The sequence below is a fragment of the Rhinolophus sinicus genome, chromosome 10 (assembly GCF_057876585.1).
Source record: "Rhinolophus sinicus isolate RSI-liver-muscle chromosome 10, RSI-T2T, whole genome shotgun sequence".
Lineage (NCBI taxonomy): Eukaryota > Metazoa > Chordata > Mammalia > Chiroptera > Rhinolophidae > Rhinolophus > Rhinolophus sinicus.
This window is the reverse complement of record NC_142510.1, coordinates 4,057,537-4,082,715: the sequence shown is the minus strand read 5'-3', so window position 1 is coordinate 4,082,715 and position 25,179 is coordinate 4,057,537. Positions and strand designations below refer to the sequence as shown.

General features: G+C 51.4%; 1 long non-coding RNA gene across 1 annotated transcript in view; it reads right to left on the bottom strand.

The window, feature by feature from the left end:
* The window catches only part of LOC141569431 (uncharacterized), a 250,600-nt gene that overhangs the window by 118,921 nt on the left and 106,500 nt on the right, over nucleotides 1-25,179 (bottom strand). Inside the window, exon 4 of the long non-coding RNA XR_016022541.1 lies at nucleotides 18,982-19,083. This is a non-coding gene — a long non-coding RNA (uncharacterized LOC141569431). The remainder of the gene's footprint in view (nucleotides 1-18,981; nucleotides 19,084-25,179) is intronic.

Below are 25,179 nucleotides of genomic sequence, written 5' to 3'. Positions count from 1 at the left end.
CAAGTTCCCAGCTGACAAAAGTCACATGACTGGTACCCAGAGCTCACACTTACTGAAAACTCCACCAAGCACCTCGCTTGTCATCACATCCAGGTGTACTTTCCACTCGGAGAAGCAGGTGCTGCCGTGTCCCCATTTTACAGATGAGGGTGCTGAGACGGAGAGCCCCTACGTGACCTGCCGGCTCCTGTTGGGCAGAACTGAGAGATCACAGACCTGGGACGGTTCCTATTTCACATCCCAGTCTCGTGTTCCCCCAACACTCTCCCATCTTTGGTGAAAATGCTGAGTAGCCTCTAGGTCCATCATTTCAGGAATTCGGTCTGGCATCTGCTGTCTCCACAGCCTCCTTGTCACATTTGTCTTCTGTCCCTCAATCGAGCACTGGATTCAAAGCCTGGTGAGGCCTCAGCCGTTAGTGGTACCCCAATTGTACACAGTGGCCCCCAGAACCAAGAGCGTCCGCGGAGATGCCGGCTGCACAACAGAGCACGGGGGGGGGGGGGGGAAGCCAGGTGTGGGCGGGGCTCCGGTCTGCAAAGCCACGTGTGGGCGGGGCCCCGGTCTGCACCCGCCTCCTCCTATCCACCGCCCCGCCTCCTCCTATCCACCGCCCCGCCCCCTAACACACACACACCTGCTTCCGTGAGGAAGGCTCCACATTTATCTGCCGGTTGTGCTGAGCTTCCATAGAAAGATTCAAGAAGATTAAAAGTTGGAAACTACGGCTTCTGTTCACCCTTCCTAGTTTACAGATGGCAAATTGGGAACTCATTTGTCTCCATAGCTGGGACACTTTGGGGGTCTGGGGGTGACTTACGGACAGCAGAAACTTACTGTCTGGTCAAGAAAACCTAGACTGCTCCTATGGATACGTGGCATCTGCTGTGGCGTAGGTGGCAGAAAATGTCCTGGCCCAAATGGGACTCGGAGAATGAGGTCGTTACAGTGTGTGTCAAAAGTGACATCATCTCCCTTCTCACTCCCCTATCCACTCCCAACACATCACCCCAAATTCTAACACCCATGTGACAAGGCGAGAGTCACCAGGAAGGTTATGTGGGAGTCAACAGCACAGCTCAGCTTGCTTTTTAAAACGTTCCAAGCTTTTTCGTTTTCCAACTAGACACGAAATAGACGCTGCTGCCATATAGCCATGGTGAAACATCCTGAACATGCAGACCTTACACCAAAAATCCTTCCCTCTGTCCCAATCTGTAACACTGGGGAGGGAGGGGCGGGGACAGCCTAGGGAGAGGGTATCTTTTCTTTCTGTTTGATGCCCCTTTCCCACGCCGTGAGGGGTTGGCGGAGCTGCCACTCAGATGATCCCGCCTCCACGGACCAGGCAGAAGACAACAGAAAGCCCATCTGATTCTCCTGTCCGTCACGGCATCGGATCGTGAGCACTAAGGCAGACGCAGGGAGGTGGTCAGGACACGGTGGTCACCCTGACAACATCCCAGGAGAATCACAAATACATGTGCGGCCAGGGTCCCTGGAGGAGCCCTTACTCCTGGCGTCCCACAGCCTCCGTTCACCAGCTTGCCGGTGTCCTCATACCTTTTATTTCCCCAGCCGAAAAGCACTGCTCCAAAGCCTAGGATTTCCACACTCCCCTCTGCCCACTAGCAAACTCTTATGAGAAGACAATGTTCGACAGACTTCAAACGGAGAAGGGGCTGATTGTTACTGCAGCTTGGGGGTGACAAAAGCAGCCTTCTCCTTCTGATTTTCATGTGTTCTGCTTTGGTTCTCCACGGATCTGGCGTCAGATGTGGAACCACCCAGCTGGCCCCCCTCCCACTCCCACCACCTCACCCTGCCCCTCGGACCTGGATCCCTGTAATAGGAAACAGTCACCCTACAAGATACGAGCAGCCCAGTTTTCAATCTCACTTAACTTTTACAGCCGTTTCGCCCATTTACCGGCCATTCGGCGGCTGCAAAGGCATTTGCTGTTTCCTTCCCTGGGTAGTTTTCACCCTGTGTCAATTAGCACAATGAAGGGAATCTAATAATGATGGATGGGCTGTGCTGATGGGCTGGTGCTGACGGCCCTGCAAGGAGCGGGCATCGCTGAGGGGGGCCAAGGCCGTGTCTGCTCCAGACGCCACTGGCCCTGATTCTCCAGGGTTCCTGGCAGCGCCTGGAGTAATTCCTAGGTGCAGACTGACCCAAGGAAAGAAAATAGAATAAATCTAGAGAGACTTTGGTATCCAAACATGTCATGGCTGAAGGGGACCCGGGGGTCATTCTGTCCAGCTTCCCCCCATACACGTCAACTTGACCCCAGAGGTCAATCGGCTGGTGCAAGGTCAACCAGCCAGTTCATACCAAATCCAAGCCTAAAAGTCAGACGTCCTGACTCCCACTCCAATATTCTTTTTGTGTGTGTTTTTTTGCTTTAAAACACGTGTTTTTTTCTTTTCGTTCTAACCTCTATTTTACAAACCACCTTATTCTTAATTGACACTTAAACTCAACAGGCGTTGAATGCCTTATATAAATGCACAAAGCTCTGGGTTAGGGGCCTCGGTCTCTTCCTGCAGGGAGCTCACGATCTAATTAGGAACAGCAGCTAGGTGAGGACGAGAAACCCGGTGCAAACGTAACGACCACGCAAGGCAGAGCTTGTTCAGTTGCAGAGTGGCCCGAGGTGCGGTGGGGGCACAGAGGAAATAGATTCGCTCCATGTTGGAATGCGGGCACCCGCGGGTGTCACTGAAGACAAAATCAATCCATCTTCAACCCTGGGCTAGAGTAATGGGAGGGCCCAGGACTTGGGACAATGACCATTTATTTCTGCCGCTGGCAACAGGGACGGGAAAGTCTGATAAATTCAGAACCAGCGCCATCTGCTGGTCATACTAGAGACAGCCAGAGAGCACCTTTCAGGGACATTTCCCTAGAGCTTCTGAGGGTGGTTTCTATCTAAAAGAGGGTTGCCTGTATAAAATGACCCCATTTATGTAAAATTGAAAAGCTACATAAAGTTGCAGCTAAAAGTATAAGGATATGTACAGAAGGAGATTCTCCAAAACGTTAAAAGTAGCAACTCCGAGTGACTTACTTTGACTGATATGTACTTTGTTCTATGTTCTTCTACCATTTGACTTAAAAAAAAAAAAAAAGCTAGATCTTTTTTTAACCAATGAAAACAATAAAATTATATTCATTTTGGAGGGAGAAAAACAAATGCAGAGGCTGAGGGCGTCCTGACCCAGACGAAACCACTGTTAACTCCTTTCTGCTGACGGACCTTTTCCCAGGAATGAAACCAGGTCAAAAGGAAACTAAAGAGTAGCCTTGAAGAGGGAAAGCAGGGGAGCGATGTCACACGAGGGCAATAAACATTCTACTTGTGTGACGGCAAGCAGCTTACAAAGTACTTCGATGATCCTTTTTTAGCTCCCAAGGTGCTCACCCAGCCGCATCGCGTGGACTGGTTCTGTGAGCTCTGTCCTCATCTCTGTGGGAGCCCCACCTACGTTATGTTGTCACTTATCTCTTGTGGTCTTAAGTCACACGGAAACCGGGGGGCAGGCTCTGCCCCAGGAGCCCCCTACACGACAGGACGTGAAACCCACGGGGTGGGTGGGCACTGACCCCCATTCAACAGGTGCCATCGCTGAAACTCGAGAGCTGACATTTCACCCAGGAACTCAGGACACGGGCCAGACTGCACCTGGCTTTCTATCCCCAGCACCCGCATGGTGGTGCCCGGGTGGGTGCGTGGATGGATGGAGGGCGTGTTGGGAAAAGTACTAACTAAGAAGCAATGCCCGGAAATGAGTCTTTATGGAGCTCCTCGGTGTATTAGACAGGGGGGCAAATGCTGGGAGTAAAGAAGAGGGTCAGCGTGTAGCGTACGGAGGATCAGAATCCTGGTATTATCATTAGTGGTGTTGTTGTCGCTCAGTTAGAATCCCCAGAAGAAACAGAAGAAGCACTCAATGAATCATAACTTGAAGACGTTGTCACTAATTACAAAAGTGTGACGAGGAGAAAGAAAGGCAGTGAGCCTCCAGCTTCCGGATGCATCATAATCACCTGGAAGGCTGGTGAAAATGCAGGCTCCCGGGCCCCAGCCCTAATTTCTAGCTCATCAGGACCAGAGCGTGGCCCCCAAATGTGCTTTTCTACTAAGCGCCCAGGTGTCCTGGACACAGCTGGTGCCGGCTGTCACTGCCCCCAAACCTGCAGGCACAAGCAGAGGGAGCGAGGGAGTCGTGTAGAGAAGGCCACCCAGAAAGAGGAAGGCTCAGGTGGAGGCTGAGCCCACCTTTCGGGAAGGGGGTGAGAGGACACACGCGGCAGCCCCCTCCTCCCTCTTCCCAGTTGGTCTAACCCAGCCCGAGTTGATGGGGTTCGAACAGCTCAATCTCCCACAGCCAGCAAGATGGAGATGGGGGGAGAATGGACCTAAGAGGACAGGTGGCAGATTCTTGGCGCACATGTGCTGAGCTTAAAGTATCAGTGACACATCCAAGAAAAGATGTCAAGCCGGAAACTGCATGCGGACTGGAGCTCAGAGAGGAAATCCCAACTTTGACCAGGGATGCAGCCTGTCACCCTGCACCGCTGGGGGCCCAACCCAGATGCCCAGAGATTTAATGGTGGATCCGAGGAGAGGGAAGCCCCCAAGTCATGCTCACAGAACCCGAGAGGCCTGGCCAAAGAGACACGGGGGGAGGTCAGGACAAGCAGAGAGAAGACTTGAGACGAGGATGAGGTTGGAAGAGAAAGAGAAGACCCAAGGCGGGGGTTGGGGGAGGAAGATAACTCGATACAGCCCCTGAAGCTCTGATATCAAGAACCTGTGGCATCAAAAAGCAAATGTGGCTTCAACACGTCACCAGCCCCCAGGGAAGTTCCGGCCACACAGGCAGCCCGACTCCCCCACCACACAAGCCCCTCTGGAGCTGAGGCTCCCTCTTCTTGGGCCTTTGATTTCACAACGCCCCCTCCAACTCTGGTTCAGTTTCATCAAGAATCTACTGTTTTCCAACCACTAGTTGTGAAGTGCTACGTGGTGTGATGGTTTTAGATCTGGGAGGCTTTGGGGAACGTAATGAGGACCCCTGAGAAAACTGGGAACACCAGGGAGACCCCTCCCATTCGATATGACTTTTTCATAAGCTATCTGAAGCCTCAAATTTCACCATTAAAGATTCATTCCTTTGGCTTAAGGCTTTGATCCGCTATTAAATGTAAATCTCACTGGCAAGCCGATGGTGTTTGGGGAATGAGGTCATAGTTAAGCCTCATCTGTCACTGACACCTCAATGAGAGTGAGTTGACAGTCTTTTCAAGAATCAGCTTTAATAGGAGAGAAGGGAGATAAATGTAAAGGTTCTGGGGACTTAGCAGCAGAGGGAGAGACACTCTAGGAGATAGAATCGGAAACCAGCATTTATTGAGGCATTATGCTAATAAGAAAAAGAAAAATAGGTACCTTTTACTGGCTGCTTAAATGTGTCAAGTTCCATGCTGTGCTTTTCACATGTGGGGGATAATTTAGTGTGGTATCTGTTTGTGTTTTGTTCTCATTGCTGAAGCACGCTCAAAAGATCAACAGGGATTTTCCTCGCTTCGTCTTAAAAATAAGGAACGAAGCTTTGGTGTTTGGGGACTGTGCCCCTTCGGGTCCCGTCAGTGAGGGGGGCCTTATATAATGAAACAGTGGGCAAAAGGTCTCATCTCACATAACGCGAGTCTGCGGTGGGAGCCTCCAGGGTGAGTGACGCCCTGGGGACCTGGCTGTCTCCTTCATTCAGCTCTGCCACGCTCAGCAGTTACCTTGATCTTTTGCTTACCTTGAGCAGTTAGCTTGGCCCCTGGTGCTCACAGGATGCCAGCTGCTGTCTCACTCATCATGACACTGGGCCAAAAAAGAGGGCGTTTTCTCCTCTGTGTCTCTTCAATAATTGAGGCCTCAGTCCCTCCCAATTCACTGCTCTGACCTGTTTTAGGATATGACCATCATGCTCTTGGTCACAAAATGGCACCCTCTACATTCCAGGAAGCAGGATGGAAAAAGGGAAGGAGAAGAAGAGAGGGAAGGGAGGGGGGGGAGAAGAAAAAGAACCCAGCAGGCATGAGCTGTCCGTTAAAGAAGGTTCCCAGCACCTTTCATCTGCCCTATCCACCTGGATCCCTTTGGCCAGAACTCACTACACAGCCACCCCAGGTGCAAGGCAGGTTGGTAGAAGTCGGCCTCGCTCTGGGCATCCGCTTGTACAGCTGAACATTCCACTGGCGAGAGAGGAGGAGAAACTTGACAGTGCAGACAACTGGCATCTCAGCTGAAGGGCCCAAGCCAGAAATGATGAGACACCCTGAAGGCAACCCTCACCCCAGTTTTGTTTAGGAGGCGGAAGCTCACTAATGAGGAGGGGAAATAGGCTGGGGGTGGGGGGTGGTGCTGGTGGAGAAGAGGTAGGTCAAGCATTGGAGGGATAGGACGTTTGAGATTTTCACAAGAGGTAGAACTAGTATCCGGTTTGAACACAGATCCCTGTAGGATACCAGGGAGGCTGGACGAGGTGCTGAGGCTTTGACAAAACGCACTGGCCAAAAGCTCTGTGGTCACACCTCTAGCTAGAGAAAACACAGGAGCAGTGAGAAGCATCCCTGGGGCCCTGGCCAGGACAAAGGCTGGGAGACAAAGCAGGACAAAGCATCCGTGACGCTGGTGGCCCCCAGGACTAAGGTCGAGGCCCCGCCCCCATTTGTAAGGAACAACATAAATTCCCTAGATTTTGTGTATCTTTGGGGCTTGGCAGGGTATGTCCCTAACCATGCCTGTGATGAAATGTCTCAGCACTCAGCTAGTGGGGGCACAGAGCCAGATTCAATTTAATTTAAGACAAGGAAACTGTTTTGGCATTTGTTGCGTTTGAATACCACGGAGCAAGTTCATAGCTGGTTGTTTACGTGACTGTCACAGTCACAGAGGTCTTATGAGGTTGGTGTTACTTTCCATGCATTACAGACGAAGAATCTAGGCAGTTCTGAGAGGTAGAACCACTGGTACAAAACCGAATAGTGAGGCGGGGCCACGGTTCACACCCAGCACTCTCTGACCCAAAGCCAACACCTCCGCCGGGTGCATCTTGAAGGTAACAGAAGAATGAACTTGGAAAGGGAAAGGTCACCAACTCCATCCACCATATTGTCAGTAGCCCGTCAGGACGCTGTCTGGAGACAGGTAAGCACAGAATGTTGCAGGTGACAGAAGTAAAACCGGCGAAGCAAAATGACCATGATAATAATGAATTTGTTGGTTTACAACTCTGGGACGTCCACATGTCATCTGGCGTCACTTGCGGCTGGATCCAGGCTGTCTCTTCCCAAATCTCAAGGTCCCTTCCCACTGCGTTGGTTCCGACCGTAAGTGTGCCAGCTCCATGCGTGTGGCGATACGATGCAGCCAGCAACTTCAGGCTTGTATCGTACTAGATATAAAGGGCCAAGATTGTGCTCTTTGAACTGGATGAAGTCACGTGCCCATCCATGAACCAATCACGGGCGGCAGGAAAATGGAAAACGAAGATCTGAGTCCTGTCACCCCTCTGGACTGGACGTGGGACAAGGTGACTCTCCAAGGGGAAACAGGGGGCTCTTACGGGAGAAGAGGGAAACGGACGTGGGCACACAGCAGCAACAGCCATTCTCTGCAGAGAACAAAGCCCCAAAGTACACACATACACACACACATACACACACACACACACACAAGCTGCCAAGACCAGCAAATCAGGCCCCACCCGTTCTGGACCCGGCAGGTGACGCCATGTGAGTGCCAAGAGCCCCTCCAAACTCACTCTCCAAAGGCCCGCCTCTGGCCCTTCCTGCCACGGGCAGAAGGAGCATGCACCTGACAAACACCTGGCTGACTTCCCCCTGACATCCGGCAAAAGTCAAGAGCTCTGGGAAACGCGGCAGGGGACAACCATTCTGGGCCCTGACCCAAGAGCCATCCGACTGGTGGCTTGGGCATATTCCAAGGTGCAATCGTGTCGCAGTCACAGAAACACGCCTGGACGGGGACGCATTCCCATGCAAGTGTGTGGTGGAAGATGTGTCCATGTTCCAAAGCATCTGCCACCCTGGAAATGACAGGACCCAGACTTAAGCGGGCTGACTGCTTATATAAGCTGTGTTTGTAAATCAGTCAAGTGGCAGCGTGGAAGGCATGTGACATGCCTGGGTCCTTTTCCCAAATAAACAGATTTCACACGATCGCGTCAAAGTACAGACACACTGTCTCCTCAGACAGTCCCTGAACGCTCCTAGATGCCGCTCTGCCATGAGCGAGCTGGGGGTGCCTCACATTTTTGAGCCCCACACACACCTCCTTCTCTGCAGGGATTCTCCAACGTTCAACCTGCATCTTCCAGGATCCCTGGTGCCTCTGATGCCCAGGCCACAAAAGCTGGATTTTCACCAAGCTGGAAGTCTCAGATTCCAACTCAGAGGACGTGGATAGCAGTGATGAAAACGACCAGTGTGAATAATGGACAGTCCGTCTCGGGCTCAGAACGGTCTCTGGCTCAGAACCTTTGCAGGAGGATTTGCACGCTCACTGTGTTCTCCGCTTCCTCCCTTCTTTCCTGCTTCCGCTCCCTCTTTGCTTCACTCTCCCCATCTGCCTGTTTGTAGTATGGCATACGCGGTACGCGTGCAAGCCAACTTCAGTTCTTCCTGGAATGAAGTGGCAGGCACGGAAACAAATCAATTCTCCCGGAGCCCTTTTCCTTTGACGGTGCGGCCATATACTCGAGAGAGCCAAGCTACAAACGTAGCTGCCACCCATCTCGCCCCCATCCTATTAACCAATAATTATTCTCATAGCTCAATAGTCATCAAACCCATCCCGAACTCTCCATCCTCGGGGCTGCTGCCTGGAAAAGCTTTTCAACGCTCCCCCGTTTCCAGTTTTATACTCTTTCAATCCATCTTCAACATCAACGCTGCCGGATCTACCCGAAACTCACACCCATCGTGTTCTTCTCTGCGTTCAGTTCTCCCGCGGCCCCCATCACCCACAACCACGTTTTCACGCTCCTCCAATAAGCTGTGACAGGAGCGTCGCAAGTAATTTTTGGCCAACAGCATGTAACATGCCAGTGTTTGTGAGTGGTTTCCCTTTTTCTGTACACATTTCCACAAGCTGAATAAGGGTGGGACAGGCATAGTTAGAATGGGTATTCACAGCACCCCGTTTCCCTGTTTCCAAAGTGTATTCACGCCCTTGGGGCTGCTATAAAAGCACACCACCGACGGGGTGGCCAAAACGACAGACATTTATTTTCTCACAGGTTTAGAGGCTAAAAGTCTGCGATCATGCGTCAGTAGGACTGGTACCTTCTGAAGCCTGTCTCTTTAGCTTGTGTGTGGCTGTCTTCTCTCTGTGTCTTTCGTGGTCTCCTCCCTCTGTGCATGTGTGTCCAGATGTCCTCTTATTACCAGGACACTGGTCATATTGGATGAGGGCCCACCCGAAGGACCTAATTTAAATTAATTACCTCTGTGAAGGCCCCGTCTCCAACTACAGTCACATCAGAAGTACTGGAGGTTAGGACATCAGCCTACGAATTTGGGGGTGGGAGACACACAACTCACCCCATAACACAAAGGGTACCCTATGATTACAAATGCATTTCCTGCCCACCCTTCTTAGCCCCTCGGGAACAGCAATGAGTCCTCGTCTGCTGTAAGGAGGCTCAGACCATCTTGTCTAGTAAAAGAAGACAGAGTAGGGCAAGAGAGGGAGAGGTAGGAAAGCTGTGCGGGCGCTGTTGGGAGATGAGTGCCATGGAGTCCCACAAGAATGATGAAAGACGGGGGGATACAGGGGGAGTTTCACGAGGTTGCTGGGGAAGAAGGTGTTTGTCTCTTCTTCCTTGTTTCTGAGAAATGTGAATGAAGTCATTTCCCCCCCACCCCGATTTGGGTGTTAGACTTGTAAGACAGCAAAGCACATACAGGGCACATCGTGAAAATAACTCAGATCTCTTACAAAGACCACTCAATACAACATATGCCGCATTTTGTGTCTGGCCACCCCGCCGGCCTCCCTTTCAGTGACAGGTGTGTCACTCACTGGTTCCCTGGGGAGCCCTTTCCCTTGTGGTTAGCACCCAGGTTTAAAAAACAAAAAGTGTATTTTTAAATACCAGACGCCCACTTGGCTCAGAATGGTGCTCACGTTATGAGAGTTCGTGGGAAACTGACACTGATGGCGGAGACGTGACTGTCAGGCCCCATCTCGTGCTCTCTTGTGCCAGGGAGCAGAAGGCAAAAGAGGCTGGAGAAGTCACCTTGTGCCCACTCTTTCCTTTGCATGTCCCCGTCTCCCACGTGCTGAGCATGAAGACTCGAATTAGATTAAATCAAAATGCAAGGATGGTTTGACTCCACAGATAGTGGGCGCAATACCTACGGCTGGACTTCTGTGTCTTAGGCCCCGTCTCCTCTTCAAGCTCCAAACCTGATGGGTCCAGGATTTACAAGGACTGTGAAAACCTCATCTTTTCACTTACTTGCTGGGTGGACAGAGGGATGCAGACACAGCCAGAGTAGTAGCTGTGCATACACCTCGGCACACCGAGACAGCAGCTGTTCTCAGGGCTGCAGCTTATTAATTCACTTTTGCATCCTGACACAGACCCCAGTACATGGCACATGGTGAAATCTGGCCAACTGTCCAAACGGTCCTCCCTCTGGGATTTTAATCAGTTGGTACCACACGCTGGGGCCACAAGACAATCTAAATAGACTATCATCGCAGGGGCCACTGACCTCAAAGCGCAAAGTTTCTGATGAACTGCATAGGCACGTGTGGCCCAGGCTTAGAGCTACACCTCGCCTGCCTCTTATTCGATATCTAAACCTTGAAAATCAGGGACAAAAGAAGTGCTGAGGAAAAGACGTTTCGTCACCGTCATCATCAATAGAAAGAGCTGACGCTAACAAATGATGAAAGAGGCCAATGTTTGACTTTTTCTAGAAAGATCAGGGGTTGGATTTCTTTTTACGACAAAACACATAACGATGACAAAATGTACTGCACAGAAACAGGCTTCAGCAAAAATGAGTGTGGCTCTTTTCCGGAGACGCGTGGACCAGACTATATGGCAGGAGGGAGAGAAACTTCTGTGGTGCACAGTATCTTCCAAATGGTTTTCTAGCAAATACAGGCTGACTCGGTGGCTAGTGGAGGTCCCTCTGGCCGCTGTCTCACTCCACTCCACCAAAAGGCAAAGCCACGAAAACCATAAAGGGTGGATCGCGACAGTGAGGATGTCACCATCCTCCTAAGAGCTCATAGGTGACTTTGGAAACAGGTATAAAAAGGAGGCCAGGGCCGTTTTGGTGGGTCCGTCCGACAAATGTAACACCATCTGTTACAAACGTGTTAAGTGCATCTCCTTCCAATGTCTGTAAGGACACATTTCTGAGAAAAATACAAAGGACTCTTACATATAAGTTGCGAGCTTTCTCTCCAAAGGAAAGTGCCACTTCAAGCTACACGTGATTCCATTGTCACCCATCAGAGTGAGAAGAGTTGTGAAGTTTGGTTATATCTGGTGCCTGTGGGGGGGGGGGAATCTCTTTCATATATTATTGATGGAACAATACATTGTCATCATCTCTATGAGGAGAAATATGTCGAGACCAATCAAAATTACAAAAGCTCATACATGACCTTCGACCCAGCAAATTTGCTCCTCTAAAATTATTCCATAGCTATGCCTTCATAGGAGAAAAACAATGTATGTCCATGGTTATTCATTGCAGCATTGTTAAGAAAGAAAAAGAATGGAAGGAACCTGCATTAATGCCCAAAGCGGGGGTTGGGGGGGTTCTACTTAAATAATACAGCGCGGAGCCATACAGTGGACTGTTACACAGCAGCGGAAAAGAATTCAGCTTAATTCTATGCACTGATGTGAAAGCTTTTCGTGATATATTACAGTGGTGAGGAAAAAGGAAATTGCATAAGAAAACCTACAGTAAAATGTCTCTCATGTAAGACACGTACGTGTGTATTTATAGAAATGCAGAGGAAAAGCTCTGACGTCTGACACTATTTCTTGAAGGCAAGTTATTCAAATGAATGTGATTATTACACGGGCGCTCCCTCTGGGTACTGGTGTTAGAAAATTGCTCTTAGCCAATATTCCTATAATCACAGATATTTTGGGAACTGGCAGAGTCCAGCCCCCTTACTCTACAGGTGAGTGAACCAAGGGGCCAGGTTGTTTAAGACCAAAGGCTGGAGAAGGCAGGCCTTTCCCACTGTGAAAAGGGAACACACCGAAAAGGCCCCGGGCTTCGCTTCGTTTAAAACATGCCTTTATTACGACGACCACACTTGCTCAGAGACATTGCCACCTGCTTCCACCCCACCTCAGCCCAGGAAAGCAGCTCCCTGTGCTCAGCGGACGTGAGAGACGGTTTCACAAAGGGGAAAAGCTGCTTGGGAAATCAAGCATGGTCCTTCAAACAGTGGAGGGAGACACACCATCAGTTTAATTCCTATTCATTTGTGGTGCTTATTAGAGTGTCTGAAAATATAAGCTGAGTAATTGGAGCATTAGGATTGATTAATTGAAGTAGGCTTTTGGTGTAAATACACCTGGAGACATTTTTCAAGGTGGGATTCTCTGCTAAAGATTCGGAGAAATTCAGGCCCCTGAAACATGGGACTCGGGATGGTGTGGCCGTCTGAAAGCACGGCTTCCGATGTGCTTGATGCTCCTGCCATTAAAAGGTGGGGTCTGTGTCCCCTCCCCTTGAACCCGAGCGGGCTTGTGACTGCCTCAACTTATAAAGGATGGCAGAAGGGATGTTAGGTGACCTCCAAGGCCAGGTCATCAAAAGCCGGGAAGCGTCCACCTAGCAGTGTCCACTCTCTCTCGGAGCCATGAGCTGCCTTAAGAGTCATCTGACCACCCCGGGGCCGCCATGTTGAAAGGAAGCCCAAGCCACCGGCAGAGACCACGCCAGGCGCTGCAGTGGACAGTCCCAGCCAAGCCAAATGACAAACCCATGAGTGACGCAGCCTCCGGAGGACTCCAGCTCCCACCCATTCGAGTCACTGCCAGCTCTCCAAACCTTCCTAGCTGAGGCCCCACACAAAGCAGCCCTGTCTGGTATCCTGACCCACAGAATAAGTGAATGTCATAAAACAGCTTAAAGCCATGAAGTGTGGGGTGGTTTGTTACAGAAACAGACATGTCAAGAGGTAACTGGAGAAGGTGGACCCTGTGACAATCAAGCTGCCCAATTCCCACGGAATTCCCTACCAGAAGGGCTGCTCTAGAATGCATGTGACCCCCATTCCAAGGTGACTTCTCACGTCCCCAGCTGAGCTACATTGCTTGTCCCTTTACTCTGGGAACAGTCCCTTATTATTGTAGGTTCCTACTGACCTATCTGTTCCACCTCCAAACTAGGAGCCCCCGGCCACAGGGCCCTGCTCTGCACCTCTCCAGCCCCCTAGCCCAGTACCCGGCCAGGAGCCCATGAGCAGCTCAAGGCCTGTTTGTTGGGTGGAGGCCTCCACACAGCAAGGCCTCCCTTCCTTGGGTGCTCATCAGAAAATAACTGCAGACATTGCCATCTCTTTTCCTTACCAGGCCCAGAGAGGAGGAGTGACAGCCCGCCCGAGGAGACACAGCTCGTTGATGAACAGAACCACAGCCTCCTGCCACCATGTAGCTCCCTGCCATCGGGCCACAGCAGGGCCAAGTGGGAGGCAGGGCGCAGAGCGGCCAGACGGCTCTGCTCCACGATCCAGACCAGCCACGCCTGTGGGTGTGTAGTGAGGGTTTCACCAGAAGGAACCAAGGGGGTTTGACATTTCATATCCCACCGCCCCACCCTCCATGGAGAGTAAACGAGCTCTTTAGGGTTTCCAAGGTGTGAGTCCTTACTGCCAGGTTCCAACTCTCTTGTAGGAGACAGCAATACAATGTGTGTGTGTGTGTGTGTGTGTGTGTGTGTGTGTGTGTGTGTGTGTGGTGGCCTTTTGTAAATGTCAGTTTGGAGATATGGTGAGAGAACTATAGGGAAAGGGGAGAGAGAAAGGGAACCGGAACTCTGGGGACTGGCCCTCGAGAGGCCAGCAGATTAGGGCAGTGGCTCTGCACTGGGCTACTCTGTCCCCAAAGGACCTTTAATCACGTCTTGTTGTCATACCTGGGGGTTATACTGGCAGCTGGTGGGTAGAAGCCAGCGACGCCATCAAACATCCAACAAAGCACAGGACGTTGCCCCCACAACACAGAACTATCCAATAAAAACTGTCCAGAGTGCCAAGGCGGAGAACCCCCGGTGAGAGCAAGGATGGCTGTGAGGGGCCGCCTGCAAGTTACCGAGGACACCCCCCCCACACCACTGCTAAGGCCCAGGGACGGCTCAGAGGGGAGCTGCCCGAGCTTGCGATGGGTCTCCTCTCTGCCTGCGCTTCCCCGCTAGCTGGTGGTCCCCAAACAAGGATGCGTGCCAGCAGTGACCCCAGGGCACAAGCAAGCTCTAGGAGACAGGAAGGGGGACAGACCAGGATGCACCTGTGCATTGTGAACTGAGGACACAGAAAACAAAGGTGTCCCAGCAGAGGTGTCTCTGGGCGAGGTCCGGGCGAGAGGCGGGCAGGAGACAGTATAACTACGTGGGACCAAGCTGAGGTTTCTAAAAGCACGAAAGCAGAAGCGACTCTGACCACCCGCTAATGACGGCGATTATTTGGCTGCCTATGAGACGGCTTAAGAAATGATTTGTGAATTTAAATTTTAATTAAGGCAGGAGCCCTTGGGGGCCTCTGGAGTTCAAGCGTGAAGAACGAAAATCCACTGCTGGAAACAGAGGGCTCAGACGGCCCCATGCCTGGAGAAAGGGTACGGCCTACGTAGCCGGTGGCCACGCAGCCTGCAACGGCTCCCCAGTGTGAGGTCACCAGGGGATGCCAGGGGTCAGGGCTGCACAATGCAATGGAACCGTGCACTGCGGCATTCTGGAAAGTTCTTTGGATAAAGTAATAAAAAATAAGGAAAGCATCCAAGTTTTCTCCGTTTTGGGGGTTCTAACCTTTAAAAGATGTGCTACACTGCCCACTCCACTAACCCGGGACCCAGCATCAGAATTCCCTGGATCTAGCCTCCTCCCCATCCCTGATACCCCAAGTGACCTTGAACTCTGCTAATCATACTGAGTCTTGGTTTCTCCATGTGGGACAATATGGCCCCTGGTTTCCTCACAGGGTAGTCACGAGCCTCCAACCCAAGGAACATGAAAGCACTTTGAAGCAGGGACTCTGGCAGGCCCAGCCCGCTCCCCTGGGTCCCTGAAGGTCTAGCAGACGCACCCTTTTACCTTTCAAGGAAGCTACAGCAAAGAAACACACCTGAGATAAAGACACAGCCCTGCCACCACCAAAAGTAGACAACATTCTCTCTCAGGCTTAACGCCCCTGGGTCCTAGAGACATGGGTTCAAGTCCTACATCTACCACAGACTGTGTGTGTGTGGGGGGGGGGTGTATGCATGCACGTGTGCTCTAATTAACACACAACATCACATTTACCATCTTCTCCGAGTCTAAGTGGACATTTCAATAATATTAAGTGTATTCACACCGTTGTGCAACAGCTTTCTAGAACTTTCTCATCTTGCAAAACTGAAACCTGGGCGCATCTGAATCTCAACTCAGCCTTTCTGGTAAACTCTGAGATTTTAACTCGCTATGAGCTTTGTTTGGTTTACTCGGCGGAAGCATAAGGATTTTTTACAATGACTTTTCAGGGCTGTTTTACCTCATATAATGTATCTGCCCGCCACGTAATAGGAGCTCAGTAAACAACTTTTATTTCTGGGCTGCGATCCTTTCCTAAGGAACGCGGCCTCCCTGAAGGTGGTAGTTGAACCTGAAGGCAGCCCGAAGCAGGAGGAAGAGGGAGAGGTGGGAGAAAAGGGGAGAAGACCAGGTTTTGTATCCACAAATACTCCTTCCTTGCCCAGAAACAAGCCATTTATCAAAGGACCAGAGTCTCGTTTACTGTCAAAACACAAGCGCTAATTATACTTGAAGAACAATGGACTACAAGAGCAAAAAAGACAGGGCCTGTTCAATTAATGGGAAGAGAAGGGGGGTCTCGAGCGTACAGTACTTTGGACATCAGATTGGAATGGTTTAATTAGCCGTTGCCACGGACCCTGGCTCGCCTGTCGTTCTAGAAGCCATTAGTCATCTATAGCTTTGAAGCACACCGTTTTGATTCTCCCATTCACCATGTGCATTCTGAGCCCTTGTTCCGCATCAAGCACACAGGTGAGGCAGCGCGGTCTCGCTGAAGACGGACAGCGTGGCTCACCAATGGGCGTCTCCAGCTTATTCTGTCTACGACAGAGTTTGGTTTTATCCAACCCCCAAGCTCCGCCCCCATGTTCCACATTTCAGGAAAAGGCCCCTCCGCCTGTCCACCTGTCCAGGACAAAAGCCATGGGGTCATCCCTGACTGCACTCTTTCTGCTAGACCCCAGGTCCTGCTGGTTCTATGGCCAAAACAGCTCATGCCTCCAACCACCGCCTGCAGGCACACGGCTGTCACCCGGGTCCAAGCCACCAGCTCTTGCCTGGGTTATTCCAAGAGCCTTTCTTAAGATAAAAAGCACGCTTTCTGTGTCTGAGCCTGCTTCCCGCTGCAGTCCACACAAGGCCCAGTGATCCTTTACACTGGTGGGTCACGCCACGCCATTGCTCTGCTTAAAGCCCTTCACCGTCTGTCTTCCCATCGCTCTCAGGTTGATCTCCAGAAGCCCTGACGTGGCCTCCTGCTCTGCACGCGCTCTGTCCCGCCCACTCCCATAACGCATCCCCAACCACACTCCTGGTCCCAGCGAAGCTCTGGGCCCACCAGGCCCCTTCCTGCCTCCAGGACCTCGCCTCACTGTCCCCTGTGCACTGGCTCTTCCTCTGTCTGCTCATGAGCCTAGTTCCTTCTCATCGCTCCAGCCTCAGCTGAAATGTTACTTCCTCAAGCAGGTGTTTCCTGGCTCCACTGCCCAAGGGACGCCTCCCAGTTCCTCTCTAGCTCCTCACCTGCCTACCTCGTGCACAGCCCTCCCTCCACTGACGACCGCCGGGCATGTTCCCGCTAGCCAACAGGCGTCCCGATGGAAGGCGCCCTGTCACAGCTGGACACCCAGTGCCCGGCACACAATCACCTCTCAACGACCACTGGGTGGCGAGGGAACGACAGTGACGGTGTACAAGGCAGTGAGGGCACGAGCTCAGGAGAGACGCAAAGAATTCTCTGGGGGAGACGGAGCTCCCAGTGAAGATGTGTTGTGAGCGAGACTCGAAACATCGAAGACGGGTTTGTGGATTAACAAGGGTAGAAAATAGAAAAGCAGGAGCAGGGTGAGGGGTAGAGGACTGATCGATTGGAGGGGAAAATGTACCACAGCCACAAAGAACTACTGAGCACATGCAAAGGCACAGAGTCCCTGCGAGACCGTGAAACTCCCAGCTAATTCCAGGCGCGGTCATCACCTCATCGATAGGGTGATGGAGGAAAGACGGCCAGGACCACCCCGAATCACAGTCAAAATAAAACAAGAGCCAACTGTCCACGCTCCGGGAGTGGGAGATCCCTCCTTAAACCATAACTGAGTCCTGGGCCCGCTGGATGGGGCTAAAGGACCACTATTCACCTGCCCGTGGTGCTGGGAGGTGAGGAGGTCGTTATGCCGCTGAGCCATATGGGAGAACTGGATCTCCCCTCATCCCTCTCGGAACAGAAACTCAGTGACCCAGGCTCCGTTTCCCTGGGTGCTGCCATCAGTCCAGCCTTAGCCCCACACCGCAAAGCCCAGTGAGGAGGTGGGCATGTCTGAGTCCTGCCTCCTTGTTTTGAGCTGCAAGTTGGCTGGTCAGTCTTAGCTAAGTAAACATCGAACACAGGGCTGGGAAGTAGCAAGAAATGAGTCGACGCAGGTGACATGAAGAGGTGCGGCATTTATCCCGGTATGTGCGGGAAGACATTAGGCAAGGGGGTAGCTTAGACATGACATAGGCTGGGTCGCTCTGGCCACAGTGCCCAGCTCGGATTGGAAGAAAATGTCCCCAGGCAGAAGGCCTGAGAAATTAGGCAAGAGAAGCAAGGCTGGGCTCTTGAGGCAAGTCCCGAAAGTAGAAGTGACAAGGATTTGGGTGATCCCTGCCTGTGACAAGTAGAGATGAGAGAGGAACCCGGGGTAACATGCAGATAGTAAGCTGATATCAGTGGGTGAATTTCGCCGTTAATCAAAATAGGTGACATCATTGAAATAAGTAGGTTCAGGAAGCTTCAGAGCCTTTCTGTTCTCACATTTCTTCTTGGACTCCCTCACTGAAGGACTGGCACACCTTCGGGGGGTGGACCGCATGCTTTGCCCACAGGATTTGCACCTGCTCTCTACCTGCTCCCACGAGGCAGAGTATAATCAACACCCTACTGTCACCAGGCTTGGCAGCCAGGGGACCTGCTGTAACCCACAGAATGTGAGCAGATGTGACACACCATCCAAGCGGAAGCTATAAACAGGTGGATATTCCTTGAGAAGACATCCCCCACCCCTGCTGAGGAGAACCACAGGTGACCAGCAGCTCTGACGTAACATATGCCAGAAACTTACATCTGTGGGATATGGGAGGGTTGGGAGGCGGTTGTTGCTGCAGGAAAAACTGACTATGACATTTCCAAGGTCTCAGTGTGACTTCCCTTCGCTGGCTCCTAATTTGCTCACTGGTGAGGTGGCACTAGGTGACTCTAAACTGCTTCCTAGTTCAAAATCATTTTGTGTTGTGTGGTATTTTTTTAAGACTGTGTCACTGCTCTAGAGTGTAGCATTCTTCAGGAGATCAAACATTTTTTTTTTTTTTTTGCCCTTTCCAACAATATAGCTTAATTAGGCAAGTTCAACATACCAAGGTCCGGACTGGCAGCTGATGGTGCCAAACTAGCACAGGACCAGAGTGAGAGGCCTGGAATGCATACGCTGCTGCAGCAGAACTTCTATTCTGAAGACCCTGCGATTAAAAAAAAAATAAAAAAAATAAAAATGAAAAAAACCTATAGAGCACAAAGCTGCCGCCTTCAGCTGCTTCGGTTATTTATACAAGCATTTCCCGATTCAAATTGCATACTCAAATCAAATTTCCCTGGTTTATGCCTTCTTCAGCAATTACTTAAAGGCAGTTTACCTCTCTCTGGAGGAACATAGCAGAAAGGCCTATAGACAAAATCTCGTTGACTCAGGGAGAGATAAAGGAACTCCCGGCCTGGCGCTGCACAAGCCACTTTGTCCCCGGGAAGGAGCGCTGATGGGGCTGTTTGGCTGGTTTTCAGCCTCGAGGATGGGAAAGCATTTTTCTAAGGAAGAGGGTGAAGCCCCGGAAATTGAAGGAGGAGGCTAAGCCTTGGGGGTGGGGAGGGAGGGACCACCTTCTCTTCAGGGACTTGCTTTTGTGGGGGGTGAGCTGGCTGACGCCTAAGGCTGCTCCCACTCCAAAGGGAAAGACAAAAGTTAAAGAGGGAGAAAAGCAGGCTGTGATCACTTCTGCATCAGACAGTTTCTGGGTCCTTGAAAATCCACCCTGAGCAGGTTGAGCCCTACGGTCAATCTATGCACTGGGCGAATTTTACCTTCATTGTGCTGTCAACTTGCCCTTAATTCACTTTTCATCGTTTGGAAGAATTCCCTCACCCTCCACCAAACAAGCATCATTTGTTCATTCCTTTCCTCCAGGGTGGGTTCTCATTGGTTGGGCTCGGATCACATGTTCACCCCTAAACCAATCACTATGGCCCAGACAATGCAGTGTTCTGATTGGTCAGGTCTGTGTCACATCCCATTAATTTATTTCCCTACTTACTAATTCTGTTCCATGTCCTTCTTCATTCAGTTGTTCAGCCAGGTGGCTCCTACCTTGATTTGCCTGCCTGACATCTACTGCCTGTTCTTTCAGTAACAGCCTCTGGATTTACTTAGGGGGCGAGTTCCCACTGTTCCCATTACGTATTGCAGGGGTGAAGGTGCTCTACTCAGTTTCCTCCACTCTAGGGTTAGACACATGACACAGACCTGGCCAATCAGAGCACGGCATTGTCCAGGCCCCGTAGCAACTGGTTTGAGGGCAGACATGTGGCCCAAGCCCAACCAATGAGAATCCTTCCTAGAACTTGAGCTGGAATTACCAGGGGGAAGGAAGGGAAATTCTGTTAACTTACTGTGAACAAATCAATCAAGACAGGAAGCATTAACATAGACAAAATGACTCTAGTTACAAGAAAATACAGTGAAAAGAAGAGTCAGGGCTGTGATGTTATTTTAGAATCTACCACTTACTAACCTGGAAAACCTTGGACAATGAACGTGTGTCCTCATGTGAAAAATGATGATGACAATGACTAGGCTTGTGTGTAACAGGCTACGACTACGCCACACGCCCTCTCCCATCCAAGCTTCTGGAAGTAAAGAACTTTGAGATGGTGGAGTCGTGAAGTCAGAAACGTGAGGTTTGTGTTACTGCAGCACAGCAGCGCCTGGCCTGACTTATATAATAATCATCGCTTCAGTTATTCACAGGTACCGGGGACGTCCGTGCTATGAAGTCATTTTGCCAAGATGTGAGTTTGAATGGCACGCTCAGAGGCGGGCATGTGGTGATGGTGACAGCAGATGCTTCTTCTGCTGCCCAGCATCTAGGTCTGGGACACGTCAGTGGTTTGTGGGGACGAGACTATCCGAGACTGAGACTGTTCCTATCGTCCCCCATAAGAATGGGGGGAGGGTTTATAAAAGCATCTCAGTGGGTCACCAGGAAAAGATAAGGACCAAGAATCCAACCACAGGAAGAGACAAATCCAACAAACCGCCCATGTTACGTGGCGCACTGAAAAGGAGGCAGGCAGAGGTAAGTCACAGTGAGAATCCACAAGGGAGCTGTGGACGTATCCTAGAAACCCTTGGTGTCTGACAGACACCGTCCCAGAAAAACCGTCGTCTTAAAACTCCGCACGGTTCCTCTACTTAGATTCCTGTTTGACCGGCGCTCAAGGAGAAACATTACGTCGGAAACGAGGCAGACACAGAAACACATAGTTGCACAGAATTGGCAAAAGTGACCGAGCCAACGAGAGCGGAGCTGCTGTCGTCCCAGACAAGGCTCTGCTCGCGCGGCAATGAGAGCTGTGCTCGCGCCCCATCTCCAGCTTTCAGCAGCATCTGCTGCCTTTGTCTGAAGGATTGCGATTTTGTATTAGTAAAATGGATCAACAGCTTTCTGAGAGGTTCCATTAATAAAGGAAATGAAAAGGCGAAAGAAAAAACTCATGTGACTCCCTGGTTCCGATTTACCAGGCGTCCGTGAACAAACGGGGCTTTGGATGCTACGTGGAGGGGAAGGCTATGCTTTGAAATTACTCCTGCCCCCCGCCCCGCCCTGTGCTCCCAGAAGAGCTGTTTTGCTGGACAGTGTGTGGCTTGGCTAGGGTCTCTGGCAGAAGGACAGTCCTCGTTACTCTCTGGCTAGTGGAACTGGGTTTGGTTTGACCAGCAAGGACCCAAAACAATGTACGTAGCTCACAGTTCGCCAGCCTCACTGCTGCTGCGTGGTTATTTCATCACTGTCCATGATGTCACTGTTTTTGCTGCAGTGGAGTTGGCATGAGCCAACTCCACTCCCTCCACCACGTGTGGCTTATACAACATGACTGGGAAAACAGCTTGGAGAGCTTCACTGACGGATGTTACTGAGGCTGAATCACTAAATCTGCCCCTCAGCAGCTGTTTCATGGTGCAGCCTCTCCGGGGCGCCCCCCCCCCCCCCCGCCCAGCCCCACTTTCTAATAGTAACGCAGGGTCTTCTGAGCATTGAGCACAAGGGAGAAAAATCCAGAGGTCTAACGATCCTTTTAGCAAAGCTCCCTGAGACCTGAGAAGTGATCCTGGCCTGTGTCTCAATGGCCAGAGCCCTGATGAGAGAAGAGAAACTGACGCTTGTCCCTGAGGCTCTGGACACAAGCAGAGCTGCTCTGGGGACCGGAAGAGCAAGTTCAATGCCAGGCTGTGCCCAGGGGCTGCAGCACATTTGTGAAGGCCCCGAGGTGCCCACTGCCCCCAGCAGAGCAATGGGGACTCCGACCTCAGCAGCAGCATAGAGGGGAGTCGGGGCCCTCAGATGGCCCGTAGGAGGGTACATTTCAAGAACCTGAGTTAGGAAGGGTGCTCATACACAAGAGTCATTGCCCGGGGGACGCCTGGAAATGGGGGGGTGGGGGGGAAGCAAAAGCCTGGAGCACCCAGACACTTATCTTAAAGTGACCTTGTTTGTATCGACAAGCTGGTGAGCCCTGGAACGACAGGCTTACCTGAAGTATGCGGGGTTGCTCAAAGTGAATCATCACCGTCGCTTACAAAGACAACAGAGCTGTGGAAACAAGACACGGAAGAGAAAACGTGCCTCACCCTGTCACTCACTGTTCTGCCAGAGCCAGTCCTACGGAGACGCCGTGGGTTATCGTAACCCTGTATTTAAATTTTAATTATAACAAAACTTGTCTCCTATCCAGGAAGGATGTGTGAAAAAACAATGACAAACATTTGCCAACTCGGGGATGAAAAGTTATCTGCTCCAAGAATAGGCTCTTTGGCTGGGTCTTGGAAGGAGAAAGTGAGGAAGGTTCCAGGGCCTCCCACCAGGCAAAGCCAGGCAGATTCTGAATCACTGGACCTGCTCTGAGCACCTACCAGCAATTCCCAGCCAGGCTCCTGTGACTCCTGGGTTTTGTGGAGCAAATCCTGTGGCTGATAATGTCGCCTGGGTCGCTGCTGAGGCCCCCTCCCCATGCCACCGCTGTCCTGGCGCAGGGAACAGTGTCTCCAGGACTGGGGACCGGGGCAGTACGTATCGCTTTGGCCACCCAAATGCAACGTACGAAGGTTTGACGTGAATGCAGCCAAATTCCTCAGGATGGGAAAATCTGCCAGATGCCAACTAGTAGGTGGGAAACGTAAGTTCTCACCACCCAAGGAGCATTAAACGAAGTCTGAGAGGCTGAACTTGGGAAGCCAGCCAAGGGGCACCGTCCCCGGCGGCGGAATGTGGAAATCAGTGAGGGGGAAGGAGAAGTGGGGGGCCCTGCACAGCTCAGCTGCAGCAGAGACAGCGCGGTTTGAAGGCGGTGATATATGGGTATCCTGGAGCCTGTGTGTGTCCTGCCTCTGTTTTAACTTCATGGAGAGACACTGCCAGAGAGGGAAGAGAGGCCAAGACTAAGCAGGAAAAAAAAAACTGTCCACAAGAAAACCTCAGAGGAATTAGGGAATTGTAAAGGGCAGCCTGGCTGATAAGAAAAGACGGCCCTGTTCAGAGGTGGCTGTGCTCTCTGTATGGACTGAGCTGCATTCATAGGGCATTTTCTTGCTGTCCAATTACCAGTACTTTGGGGTCGGACAACATCAAGGGGAACTGCTTGTGGAGCAGAGAGGAAATGGCCATCCCTGGAGATCAGCTTCAGAGTCTCTTTATATACGTGCTCTTAACAGCTGAGTCGACAGGTCCCCAGCAGCAGGAATCAGGGAACACTGAGGCTCTCGTTGCCCCACTGGCGGGGAGCGCTGCTAGCTACCTGGCCGTGTCCGCTGACTCGCTTTCCGGGAATCGCCCTCGGTGGAAGAGCCACCTCGCCCAAGGCCACGTCACCCCCAAACGGCAGCCACGTCCAATGATGGGTCAATGTCAGGGTGGAAAGACTTGGCTGCTTGCCTGCGGAGAACGACTCTGAGGGCTCATCCTGCCCCAAAGCGCTCACAGGACTCGCTGAGGCCGCTGCTCGGTGCGACTTCTCCTCTGCCCCGTCCTACTGCTAATCCTAAAGCTGTCCCCGAAATTCCTGCAGGCACAGCTCCATCGGAGAGCCTGTTTCCAAGGAACCAGACCTGATGCCTTCCAATCTGATCTTCTGTCTTAGGAAGGTTGATTTGGAAGGTGGATGGATGGATAGATATGTACATACATAAGTACATGCATACACACATACATACGATGGTGGAAGCAGAGGCACACAGAGAACGCAGGAACAGACAGCCACGAGGCAGCAGAAACACGAGGCAACAGAAGCTGTGTGAAGGAGGTTAGAGGAGAGAGCAGGGGAGCTGGGCGGGATAAGAGTGCATTATCCACTCCTGAGGGGTGACTACTGGCGCTTTCGTTTGTCCCTTTTAATTGTAGGAAGATACACTCCCATGAAGGTGAGCATCTCGCCCATTCCCAAGTGTACGTATAGTTAAGCTCCACCGGAGCTTTCGCTTCCTGACTTCTTCCTGAGGCACAACACCGGGAGGGGCTCTCTTTCTGAAAGACCCAGCCCCGCGCACGGAGGTCAGAAGGGAGCCAGGAGAGAAGCAGAACTGAGTGCAAATCCTTAGCCCGCACCTCTGTCCCCCTGGAACCTGGGGCTGGTTGTTAGGGCCGACGGGCCTCGCTGTCTCCATCTGTGTAATGGGGCAGGCTGAGCACAGTGACTAAGAAACACATGCAGACAGATGGGAGGCACACAGAGACGGGGTCCTGGGTGTGCTGCTCTGCCCTCTGCACCCCCAACCTCGAGCCTCCGTGGTCTCACCTGTACAGGGGGACCTTCATTTCCTTTCTACAAGGGCCGGCAGACAGAACCCTTGCAGCATTCCCAACATTCTTAGTCACTGGAACCTACTCAGTGATTGAGCTCGTTAGCTCTGGTTAAAATACTCAGAGTGGAATTAGGACATTTGTGTGCGTTTTTTAAAAGAGTTTCTTTAACTGGAAGGCATAAGGTCAAGACTTATAGGAAGAGATGCTGAATGTCACTAACCGTCAGAGAAATGCAAATAAAAACCACAAGGAAATACCACCTCACCCCAGTCAGAATGGCTATCATCAATAAATCAACAAACAACAAGTGCTGGCGCAGATGTGGAGAAAAGGGAACCCTTGTGCACTGTTGGTGGGACTGCAGATTGGTGCTGCCACTACGGGAAACAGTATGGAGATTCCTCAAAAAATTAAAAATAGAACTAAGTACCTTATGACCCAGCAATTCCACTCCTAGGTATTTATCCAAAGAAATCCAAAACACTAATT